A 13,483-nucleotide genomic window follows, 5' to 3' on the forward strand; every position below is an offset into this window, starting at 1 on the left:
TATCTCAACTCCATCTACCAGCTAGGATGGTGTTCTCTTCACCTGCCAGGTGCCAGGTGAGCTAGGTTTATTTTTTGCTCTTTGGAGTTAAAAAAAATGTTTGAATTTTCCAACTCTACAAGTGTCCTAAATGTTTCTATTTCCTTTCACTTCTGCTTATAAATCATTTCTCTAAATCATCTTTTTCTTGCGATAGCTCATCAAACACAGCCAATAGCAACAAACATTGTTTCTACAATCTACTTTCAGATCCTACTTCCTGGCAATCAAGTTAACTTCCTAGTTAATAGAATCAACATTTTACCAAATGCATCACTGACACGGTTCATGGATCCCAGTTTTTGAAACCAGTTTCCTCACCGTCTATGAATGCCCAGCACTCTAACTATTGCCATATGCTTTACAGGGTTTTCATATCCTGATAAAGTAGCATCCCACCTCTGGTACCAATTTGTTTCAATTAAAATTGGCTAGATTATACTGCATTAACAAATTCACAGATTTCAGCTTAAAAACAGATGTTTTTTCTCATTTATACAAATATCCCCAGTGGAGCAGCTGGAGACTGTATTCCATACTGCACTCACTTTTACAACCCAGGCTGATGGAGTATCCACTGTCTGGATCACAACTAATGACCGAGGTAGAGAGAAAGAGAGCCGTTAAGGGTGTCATACCATAAATTAAACGCTTCAGTCACAAGTGACACCACTTCTGCTCACAACTAGTCACATGGTTCCACTTATCTAAAGACAGACAGGAAGTACAGAAGGTAGAGATGTAGAAATATTCACAGAATATCACCAATAGCTAGCACGACACCAAAAGAATGACAGAGCACAAAAAAGAAATTTATATAAGAATTCAAGGAAAATAGAAACTCTCTGAATTATGGTGGTCAGAACAGTTGTTTTTTTTTTTTTTTTTCTGAATATATGAAGTACTTTCATTATGTCCTAAAAGAGAACTAGAAAGAATATTCAGGTCAGTGAGACAACCTATACAAAGGAATGGATGGTTCCAAGCTTTATTATTGAGAAATGCTATGCGTTTACTAAATTCCATTTCATATCGCTTTCTGGGCACATAAAAATGATATTTCCTTGATACTGACCGTTAGGTGGGGTCATGTAACTATTTCTGGACAGTTAAGTCTGATTCAGAGGAACATGTGTCTGTCTGAGGCTGAGGCAGTGAAAATATCGTGCATGATTCTCCAGTGTCTCCCAGTCCATGCTGTTGTGAATATGGAGACCTCTTGTTGAACTGTAGAGCCACAGGTTCTAAGTAGTTTTGATAATTGTTACTTCTTATAGTACAACTTCACTGAAGCAGTCTTTGCCCTGAGAAGTATACTCCTTTTTTTTTTTTCAATTATGCCCCTGAGACTTTGCAGTTGTGTGTTGCTGCCACATAGGTCCAGCCTAACCTAATTCGCACGAAAAAAAGCTGTAGAAATAGCTTGGGACCAGATGTGGACACCCATGTATGCATCTTCTTAGATATTTTAATAGTTGTCTTTAGTTATTCAGATGTCATTTAAAATACTGGAGCCACAAGTTGAAATGAACAAAGTATATTTTGTTTTAGGGCAAAATAAACTAGCAATGTGTTGGTTGGTTTGGGAAAGGAAGAAACTAAAAGCAAAGAAACCAGTTCATGTATTACTGCATTGATTTCATGGAAAGGAAAAACCAGATGCAAGAGATTTTGTATAGAAAAACACCAAAAGTTTGTGATTTAGTGGCTGTGAAGAACCAGGAATAGGGAAAAATTAAGATTATTCTGAGGTTTTATGCAAGAATGATAAGAAGAACTATGGTAACTTTCTCAGAAGTAGGAATTTCGTGGGAAGAGACTATCTCAGTAAGTTCCATCTAGGTGATGCTAGGGTGCAATCAGATGAAGATGTTCCCAAGTAGATAGAAATACAAAGCTGGAATTCAAGAAAGTCAGGCCAAAGAGACTTGGGGCATGGTTAAAGGTGAGTGAGGCACACATGATTAAAAAAAAATGTTTGTATGAGTGAATCACTGGGTCAGAGGTTGAGGTTGTACATTTCAATAGATTGGCAGTCCCATACCCTCAGTGTGGGACTCTCATCCTCCTGGTTTCAATATACTTCCTTCATTTTATCTGCATTCCAGATTCTGCTTCCTGATGGGAGCATGGCACAGTCACAATGCTTATAGGGGTGGAAGGAACTTATGTTCATTTTTTTAGTGGATTGGAAAAAAACAATGGAAGAAGATAACTTTGCAGAGTTTTGGAAATATTGAGTTTGAAGAGCAAGTGAGAAATCTAAGACATAGTATTTAGAAGGTAGTTGGAACACCAAAGCTGCTATAGTACTGATACTTAGGAGAAAGATCTGATTTGGATTATAATTTGAAGACTCAACAGCAATTTTGTGACAGGGAAAATTGTTAGAGTGCCTGGCATTGCCCAGGAAGAGTGTACTGAGAGAGTGAGAAGACAAGAAGGCTAAGGGGAAAATCTTAGGAAATACCAATTGTTACAGGATGGTTGGAGCCAAGTGGTAAGAAATACAGATAAAAGAATGTTTAAGAGGGTTAGACATAGACTCTGGTGAACTTAATATGAGGACTGACAATGTCCTTACTGGATTATCAACCAGCAGTTGGTAGTAAGTAAGTAAGGCCCTTCCAAAGAGCAGAGACTGTAGAATGGAACCAGTGAAAGCCAGATTATGATGAGTAGAGGAGTGAATGGAAGGGGTTGATAATAAGACCATAAATTGCTTTGGCTAGTGATTCTTGGCTGCAAAGGACAAAAAATAAGGTTAACTCTGTCTCGAAGGGGGACAGAAAAAAATGGAAGAAGATAACTTAGGAGAGTTTTGGAAATATTGAGTTTGAAGAGCAAGTGAGAAATCTAAGAGGTACTATTTAGAAGGTAGTTGGAACACCAAAGCTGCTATAGTACTGATACTTAGGAGAAAGATCTGATTTTGATTATAATTTGAAGACTCAAATTATAGAGAGAGAGTAGAGAGAGCAAATTCAGTTTCTTAAAAAAATTTTTTTTTTACTTTGTTAGTAAGATTTGAACATATTTATAGCCTGCAGGGAAGAAGCCATTGGTGAGAGAGCGTTTGAAAATTTAAGAAAAAGAAATAGTTGATAGACCAAGGCCAGGCCCAGGCAGGAAGGGATGGGATCAAGAACAAGGTGGAGGGATTAATTTTAAACAGGAATTGAATCTCTTCTTCCTGTGAGAGCATCAACATTTCTTCCTGAGAAGGGGAAGGTGCACTTAGATCTACATGGATACACGGGAGAGATACAAAGGGCCTGACAGCTGCAGTCTCCAGCTTTTATCTGTTGTCTGATCTTGATTGGAGGTATATAAGAGATCAGGAAGGCAGAACTGGTGACTTCACTTGCGAGTATTAAACCATGGCAGGAATCCCAGGCTAGCTGCTGTCAGTTTATGAAAGCATTCACTACTCTTAAATTCATGTCTACATAATAGAGTGCTACTTAATAAGTATTTCAAATGTTGTGGGTTAAAAAAACCGAACAAACAAAAGTCACCGTGGGTCAAAGACTGGTCATTCACTTATAGTTTCTAAAATTATCAATATACTCTCAGAAGAGAAAGCTTGTTCTCATGATATAGTGTTATGGAGAGAATGTGAATACATTTAATAGTGATGATTTAAGATTCATGACTCTTGAACTAGCTCATATTAGTAAAGTAGCTATTCTGAGAACAGGAGAGTATTTTGCATAATTAAAGAGGAGAAAAATATGTTCAGAATGTATATACATTTTATTTAGGAAATGAAATTTGAAATTAGAATGAGGAAAGGAGAGAAGATAACTGAGCTGACAGGGCCAGTTAAATTCAGGGATAAATCTTTGGCAGTAGTTGGAGGGTTTTTCAAGGACTGTTTGGGGCATAGACCATAGGACAAATCTACAGTAAAGGTTTGCACGATGTCTGTCAAAAATGATACTAAACAGATGAGGCAAATGAACATGTTATTTACTTAAAAGAATACATTATTCTTAGTACTTGATTTTTACAATGAGTGGTAAGTAAGTATGTTTTTCTTTTAATTTGGATATCTGATACTCTGCATACCAAATTTAAATATTCAAACAAATGTTTCTTTCAGATGTATCTTATATCTATTTTATCTCATAACATGAATTGCAGTGGCCTCTTTTTGTTTCTTTTCTCTATGGGAGGCAAGATGACATGGAAGGGCTTCCCTGGTGGCGCAGTGGTTGAGAGTCCGCCTGCCGATGCAGGGGACACGGGTTCGTGCCCCGGTCCGGGAAGATCCCACATGCCGTGGAGCGGCTGGGCCCGTGAACCGTGGCCGCTGAGCCTGCACGTCCGGAGCCTGTGCTCCGCAATGGGAGAGGCCACAGCAGTGAGAGGCCCACGTACCGCAAAAAAAAAAAGATGACATGGAAGATGCCAGCCTTGATTGTGGAACCAGGTCAGCTCTGAACTTACCACCTTCATAATTCTGATCCTCATCTTCCTCATCTATGAAATGGTATTAATAATACAAATCTTTTAGGGTTGTTTTAAGTACTCAATGTGTTAACTGATTTAAAGCCCATAAAACAGTGTGTAGCATAGTGTAAGCATTCCAAAAAGTCAGCTGTCATTAAAATATGGTGATGATATCTCATGACTGTTTCATACAGCAAACCTTCTACATATGCTCAATACTTTAGAATGTGAACCTCAAGAAAATGTAGTTTAAGTTGCCATAACCAACTGGATTTTAACCTACCTTCTTTCTGATATTTGATGAAGTAAACTTTTGAAGGAGTATAATACTTATAACACAGCATCAAAAGCAAGTGTATAATTAACTCCATCTTTTTTCTCTCTCTTTTTTCTTCCTTCCTTTCTTCCTTTCTTCCTTTCTTTTCTCTCTCTCTTTCATGGTGTCTTGCAAAATGGAGGATGGCTTTTTGTGGATTTTTTAATTTTAAGAGTCCAAATAGAAATGGAATACTTATTAGTTTCTTTTTGAATTTTTAAAAATTTGAATATCAACTAGATGCAAAACTGATAATGAGTTTAATTCAAAAGAAAACAAACAGCATAAATTCTATGTGGAAAGGGTATGCAGAAAAAAATGAGTATAATCATAAATTGATTATCTCAGCAAAGATCAGTAACCTTAATGATTACTAAAAATAAAAGGAAATGGAATGCAATTGAGTGATTATTTTATAGAGTCCCTAACACAATTGTTTTCTTTAAGTTTTAAAGTTATATTTTCTTTTTCACTTCTTAGACTTGTCTTGGTTTAAAAATAAGAAAACACCTAGAAACTCAGTCTTTTAAGGATGTCTAGAATTAGCATTTTCTCTTATGCCCACTAGATGGCAGGTAGAGGATTCAGAATACCTTTCAGAAGCTGCGCGTCAGCTGTTATTTGCAGCACTAGATGAGAAAACCGATTTAGTTCAAAGTAGGACATTTTAGAAATGAGTTTCTTTTTCTTTCACCCCCTCAATCTCCTCCACAGTCTTAAAAAACAAAAAGGACTGGTAAAAGCGTATAGAGTTTCTAATAAGGCTTTTATGTTTTTATCTACAGTTAGAGTAGAACAACAGAACGCTTGTGAATTTATTTTATTGAAAAACTGTAAAACTAAAATCCAGCAACAAATCTGTATTTGACTAGCTATGTAGTTTCACAAAAACGTTTATGAATTTTTCTTTCTCTTTTGGGCAAATACAATCTAAAATGGTGTGTTTTCTCTGAATAATCTAAATCCTTTTATTTTCTTACTGTGGAAGGTTCTGTGGATCTCTGTTATGCAAGGGGCAGCTGGAGATTATAACTTGGTAAGCAATTTCCTTTTTTTTTTTTCTTCTTTCTATCATCTTTATGATAGGAGAGAGTTGGGAAGTAGAAAACTTTAAAAAGATTCTTTTCCTTTTTTTCTCCACAGCTTTGATAGGAATATTGTTTTTCCTGGTTTGAAATGACATAGAAAGAATAGAATTTTCTGGTTTGAATGCATGCCTTTCCATTGAGGGACCAAGGCCCTGGAAGTGTAAAGGGCCAATCTTTGTTACAGAGGGGTTCATTGCAGAGAAGGGTGTGTTCTGCAAAGACAAACAGGTCCCACAGATAGTTGCCAAGGGCACCAAATACATCTTTGCATTACACCTTGAACTAGCATGTTCATATCACCTCTTTTTTTATTGCATGCACCATAAATGACTGTAAAAGTTTGCAAATCATGCAGAGACCTTGGCAATCAATACTTCAGCAGGAAATCTACAAAGAGAGGAGGTGGGGAAAAGAGATCCAGCCTAGCAGTTCGCTTTTTTGGCCACAGGAACCATATGCTGACATTGAGAATTAGTGAATGTTCACTTTTGGCAGTGTCTCAGCCAGAGTGTAATATCTGCAGAGCAGTTTATATTTACACACTTAATCGGAAATCTTGGTTTTACATTTATAATAACAGGTAGTGGGGCCATTCCTGTGACCTTATTTACATGGGCTTACTCTGGATGCTCCTGCTCTGTGACTTGGGCATAAATGAAAGACTAATTTTTATCTGGGTCAGTGTGTGGCCCAGCAGGGTGCCCAGTTGCGGAGGCCTTGCTCGCAGCTTTTCGAAAGCGTTTTTAAGCGCCTGACTCCCAAAAAGAGCCGTGCAAGGATCTGGACATTGCTCTTTAGGATCCACACGGTGTTGGTGATGATGATGCTGGACAGACACTAATAAATCCTCCTCCGTATTCAATCTGCCTGTTCTGCGGATTTTTTTTGGGGGGGTGGGGGGGTGTTGTTTTACCACTTTAAATTCAAGGCATTCAAGGTGGGTGTCCCGAAAAAAAGTCCGACAAATCAAATAACAGACGAGGGTACCAACCCCCCGGATTTGGAGACAAAGTCCGCTACTGCTCCAGGCAGGAGGGACAGATCTCCTTGAAGCTACTGCGCAGGGTCGGAGGAGATGAAACGGCTCAGCATCCCCTTTCCCAGCAGCGAGAGCCTCGCAGCGTTAAAGCTTCGGCAATGCCTCGCTCTGGGCTGCGCTAGGGAGCCAAAGGACTGTGCTGCCTCTGAGAGAGATGAGGGCTACAAGGTAGTGAGCGGCGGCAGGAGAAGAAGCCCGAGGCCCTACACCGGAGGCCGGGACGGCTTTAGGCTGTTCCCCTCACCCCACCCCTCTCTGGCCGGGCCCTTCCGCCATCCCAGTCCCAAGGACCGGAATCCTGGCCTTCACTTCTGATGCAAAAAACATTCTCTGGAGACCAAGGAGTTTTAGTAACTATGACGGAGGCTGCTTTACCCGCTGATTTCGCCCCCGGGGTCAAACACAGCCCTAAAGGTTGAGTTGGGAGATGCGCTTAGCGCAACTCCAGACTTTTAATTTCACCTGAATTCCCGTGGCCGCTTTCCGCCCGCGGTCCTTTACATGTGAGTGGCTTGGAAGGGGTCACTGAGCTTTGCCCAAATCCAGAATGGACCGGCAGGTGGAAAACCGTACGAGTTTTTTAGTTTTCCTTTTATTTTTCCCCCCTGCGTGTACAGCGTGCGTGAGGGCGGGCGGTCATCCCCGTTGACTGCGCCCGCCCGGGCGGTGGCCGGCTCCAGTGTGGGTGCGACGGCTGTCACACCAGGTCAGCAGAGGTGGAGCGCGCCTGGGCGGGAAGCGGACACCTCCAGTTCTCGTCCTGTGAGGGTTTATGCACAGGCGAAGGGCGTGGAGTTGCGCTCGGAAACAGGGTCTCTGGGTGCTGAAATCTGCAAGACCTCGCGAGCGCTCTGCCAGAGGCCACTGATTTTCATTAATAGCATCAGAAGCGCTCTTGGGAAAACCCAGAGTTTTTATCCAGACGGTCTGGTGGTATTGGAAAGAAAAAAACAAAACAAAACATGGTGTAAAAAAGATGATCAAAGCAGAAAGGAAAAGACGAGGCTAAACGAGACATTTAACAGGAAAGTGAAATAAAGGGTTTTCGGACGCCACTTTTCAGGGTTTAATTTCAGGTTAAAGGAGCAGATGTGACATAAATACATATAGGTACAATTTCCCCCTAAACACTAACTATTGAAAGAGAACTTTGTATCTTCTGAGAACCTCTCCGTAAAAAATCATCCCGATCTCTTCCTTCTCTTTGTGTGGTTCTGCCCCTGTCCCCCCTGCCCCCCCTCCGCAATGCGTCAGGGGACAACTCTCCATAAGCACATTTTTCATTTTCAGCATCATAAACCCATGCCATGAAGAATCGTAATAAATTAGTTTCAGGAACAATGTAAGTGATGCTCTAAAGCTTGGTCAATTGGCATTGGTTGATTTAGTAAAAAATTGCCAAACCCGGAGCTGAGCCAACTCCTCATACTTTCCTTTAGCTCTCAGTCACTTATTTATTTAGTTAGTTACCTGAAACGACTGCCTGCTTGCTGCGAACGCGGGAGGACTGGTAGTGTGACATCCACTCTTAGAGATTTTTCTAAATTGAACAAATGCAATGCTTCCTTTAGATAATAACTAAGTCTTAACAGAGTTTATACTTCTTTGAATGTACTGTCATTTCCCTTATTATTAGTCAGAATCCTTGTGGCCATAAAATTCTCTGGCAAAGGTTCTCGTATTGTGTCAAAATAATTTTGAACACAGAATACGTGATGATCACTTTCGGGTAGATCAGCGATTCTACCACACATCGATGACCAACTGATCATCCAAAACCGAACCCACTGCCATCGCGAATTGTTAGCAGTGAAATAAACTGAGACTATTGAACTAAAATATGGTTTCTCTGCTGGGAACAACAGATGTCAAGTGGCATTAAAGCTTCCGTGAATGGGGATGGACAATTTCTGACTTCAGACTTTTCAGCGTTTTATGGGAACTGTCTATTTTGGCAAGTAATAAGACAACCTTCACCATCCAAGTATCTGGAAATATTTTAAAAGAGAATGTCAATAGGTGATCTTTAAACAACACACCTGTGAAAGATTTGCATAATAAATACAACCCGTTAATTGTTACTCTGCTGCCTCAGCTGTCTGTGGAGGGTTTCCTGGAGCTGACGTGGACAGAGGCCGCTTTCGTGACATGGTTTGCAGACCACGTGGGCAATGAGGACCCAAAGAATGTGTTTTGCTCAAGAAGGTCGATTTAAAGAAAATAGTATCTGATCTCTCCCTTTTGTTCTGATTTCTAAAACAACCAACTACTTGTTTTTAAGACAGCCTTTCAGCAAGAGATTCAGAAGGAGGAAACTGAGAAAGTTTAGTAAACCCCATCTAAAAAGAAAAAGAAAAAATACCTGATCTCCCTGGCATTTTTATACAGTCTTAAAATAACCGCCACCCCCCTGGTCGGAAAAGAAAAACCTTACGGATTAAGCAACTATTTATCTCATGAGGATTATTACTTGTTTGACCAGAAGTCATTCATTCCTGAAACCACGAAGTTAAACTGTTCAGATGTTTTTAATAGCCACAGCTTCTGGCTATATTGCTTGGCTAACAAAAGCCTGATCTAGATGACCAGCGCATCTCAGATGGGTCTGAGCATCATTTCTCAAAGTCTAAAGTTTGTGACGGCTCCCAGGGTATGCGAGGGAGGGAGAAAGGAAGCTTTCCATCAGATACATATGTAAAGAGGTACTGACTGAAGCCACAGGTGGCTGGGTTGGCTGGGAATGGAAAACTGGTCTCCCTCTACTTCCCGGAACTCTAGCAGCGCAAGGTGGTCGCATGCCTCAGGGCAGAAGTTAACCCCAGCGGCCCAAGGTGCAGTTTAATGAAATGGTTGCGGCTTCCCCTAGTGGTGTGGCCGCAGTGCTGTCCCTAGGAACCTATTTAATTCCCTTTAATAATACTTCCGGCTCTTTTCTGGACCTCATTGGCTCGGAATTATATCTGCATTCTCGGGTCAGAAGGCTTCTCCCCGCTGCCGCTTTTCCAAAGGCACTGGTCGAGGGCTGACACAGCCCTAGGCGAGGCATGACCCGGGGCGGGGAGGAGGACGGTGCTCGCGTCGCCGGGGCCGCGTTTGGCCTCAGGCCGCGGGCGCGGAAGCTGGCTGGGGGTCCTCCAGGTGCGGGAGGCGCGCGCGCGAGAGAATCCGGCTCGAAGGGTCGAGCCGCCCGGCGCCTCGCCCTGATGGTGGAAATTTAGGCATGTGGCGTGTGGCGGTTACCGCCTGGCGGCCTCCGGGAGGCCCCGGAAAGCCGCTACGGTCCACGCAGCCTAGGCTCTGGGACTTGCTGGCGCGCCCGCCGGTCGCCCTGGGGCCTTGGGAACAGGGAAATGAGCGCGCCGAGGCGGCGGCGGCCCTCGCTGCTTTCAGTTTTCATTGAGACTGCTGGTTACTGTTTAACATCCCCACCCACGTTTCAGTTTGTTTAGTAAATCGACCGGACTGTGAGAGGCCGCTGCTTTGTCGCCATTGAGCAAAGCTAATATTCTCCCAGCATATGGTCTAGAGTCTTTGCTAGAGATCTGGAAAAACAAACAAATAAACAAACAACAACCAAATCCTTAAGCTTCTTCTCCCAGATCACCCCGCCCACCCCTACCTCCCACCTCCGCGCTTTCAACCTACTTCCCAGGCTGGGAAAAGTGCTGCACAGAACCCCGCTGCTGGGCCGGGGTGGGGGGAACCTGCCGCCGGGAGATGCGGCGGCTGCCGAGCCGCTGACTGCGACGCAGGAGCTCCGGGAGCGGCTCCGCGCAGGTAAGTTTCTCGGCCCGTGGCCCCCGACCCGGGGCTGAGCCAGAGTCCGCTGTCCCCGGCCGGTGTTGGTCCAGGAGGAGGCTTGGTTCCCCTCAGGCAGCTGAAGGAGGGACGCCCGCCCCGGGAGGGGCTGAGCCTTAGGACCCCTAGGCCAGACGAGCTGGAAAGGAGATACCTCGAGGCCTCCCACAGCCGGAGGTGGAGGGAGGAAGAAAGGGCCGGAGGACAGGCAGCGGGAGGCAAGCGCTAGCCGTTCACCCAGGAAAAGTGAAATAAAAGTTGGATTTGTTTGGCAGAGAAAGTTTTGGTGTCTATCGGCGGGTCACGTGGTTGCCAGGTCTCTGGGGGCTTTGGTGGAGTTTTTTTTTTTTTTTTTTGTGGCCTGGGGCCAGGCTAGCGCTTTGGGATATCTGTGGACCGCGGAGGTTTGTAGGGAGGTGCTTGGTCCTGAAGCATCACCCCAAGGCCTTTGCTCCAGCCTCAGTTTATGCCACTTCTCCCTGAGACGCATTTGGAGAGTGGGCACCTTCCGATGCTGCTGCTGGGGAGATTTTGTCTATACTTACATGGACATAAGTATATCTAATTCTAGTTAAGTCACTTTGGCTTCCTTTGGGAAGAACTGTCCTTTGGAAGCTTGTTTAAACAATGTGCCAGTTAAGCAATAATCACTCCCTGTCTAACGGGATTAACCCTGCACGTGATAAGATCTTTGAATTGAATATAATGGGCTTCATACCTGATGTGCTGTGCTTCTAAGACTTGCTCAAAACAGAGTCAAAGGACCCCTCTCCAACTAGCAAACAGTCTTCAGTCAGCTTCCATTTGAGGGCAAGGGCTAGAGAATGCAGACTACAGAGGCTGTACACTTAATGGGATGTCCTGAAAGCTAAACACCTCATGAATACTAACAGTTCCTGCTTTTGTTTTGTTACTTTCTCCCTCCTTTCCGTTCTTTTTACATGCATCGTCTCTCTAGTCATCGTTACAATATTCTTCCCTTCCAGCTCTCACCACTTTTTCTTAATAACCTTGTTATCCCCACACTTCCCCCTGTTTTCATCTTTTGTGCACTCTACTATCAGTCAGGTCACCTGATCTATTTATTGTGAGTTTGAAGTCAGTGACCTAGCAGGGTTGGGCTTCTCTCTGGTACCAACTGGTGGAGGAGGAGGAAAGCAAGGTGGCCAGTGGTGGTAAACTACTTATTTTTCACTTTTCAAAGTGGAATGGAGGTTGAGAGCTGTTTGTCCTCTTCTTCCCATTCCTCCTAAGCTCCATTTATAGGCCTACAAATAGGGAATATTTCTCAACATGCTTTGTGAAGGTAGTACAACTTTTTAACGAGAGTGTGTCTCTTAAGATCTCATAAGCATTTTATTCTGCAGTTGTGATTACAAGCATATGGGACAGCGGAAATTATTTTGGGAATTGCTAAGATTTTTTTTTAATACCCGCATGCAAATAATAACTTTGAGTTCCCCGTTTCTTTTGAAAATTCTTATTTTTATGAATTCTAAAAGTACTACTTGCTTATAAAACAACGTGAAAATTATAGTAAAGTATAAAGTGAACCCCCTTTCCTATTCCACTCCATATGTGTAACTGCCATTGATGGTTGGAGTTGTGTGCTTTCATGGGTGTAACCACAGGAATTTTTCTTTCATTATTTCAAAAAGAATGGATAATGGTTCATATACCAGTGTTCTGAAATTTATTTTTAATTTAATATTTCTCAAATATTTCTCTGTCCATGTATGAAAATTCTGTTTTAAATGTATTTACCCAATGTAACCAGCCAGCCAATATCCCCTAGAATATTCACTTGGATTTTCCAATTTCTTACTATTACAAACAGTGAGGCAGTGGATATCTGTGTACATTAGCTCTGCAAGGGTACTGCAGAAGATTTATTCTGAGAAGAGAATTGCTAGTTCCAGGGGGACATTCACTTTAAATTCGATGGATATTGCAAAGAGCCCTCCTAAGTACCCACAGTGTATTTACCATACTCTTGCCAACACTGGATAATAATGATCTGTTTAAAATGTTGCCAGTCTGGTTGTTGAAAAATGGGTTTCTCATTGTCGGAGTTGGATATTTGGAAATTATGTAAGCCAGTCCTGTAACATCTGACTTCGAGAGCTTGAGAATTTTGCTTTGAAAATATAGTAATAAAGTGGAAAACAAGTTAATGCATTTTAAAATACGGCCTTATTTTGAGCTTGTAAAAGATGCCACTGTATTAGTTACTATCTCTCCATTTACCGAATGGCTGGAGATACTGATACATGCTGAGTGAGAATTTCTATGTTGTAAACATGTGACTCTGGTGTGCCTAGTGGTTGCTGTTGTGATTTTGTGGCTCTTGACTTCACATCCCTGGGAATAAAATCACAATTTTAAATGAGGTCTCATAATTTGGGGTCCTTAGGAAGCTGTAGAGGCAAACAAAACAGCTGAGGGTACAATGATACATCCTTGTAGAATCACTTCTCTCCACCCTCCCCATAGGAACGTTCACCTCTTGGTATTAATAAGCTCATACACAGACACATGGAATGCTTCCGATATGCCTTGCTCCTACAGTTGGGAGAGCTATTTATGAATATTAATAATATACATATTTTAGTTGAAACTTACTGAATCCTTAATATGTGTTGCGTATTGTTCTAAGCTATTTATATGCATTTTTTTCTCTTAGATTCTTTAAACAAATCTATGCAGCTTATGCTAAAATTCTCCCCATTTTCAGATGGGAAAAATGAG

The sequence above is a fragment of the Orcinus orca genome, chromosome 17, assembly GCF_937001465.1.
Source record: "Orcinus orca chromosome 17, mOrcOrc1.1, whole genome shotgun sequence".
Lineage (NCBI taxonomy): Eukaryota > Metazoa > Chordata > Mammalia > Artiodactyla > Delphinidae > Orcinus > Orcinus orca.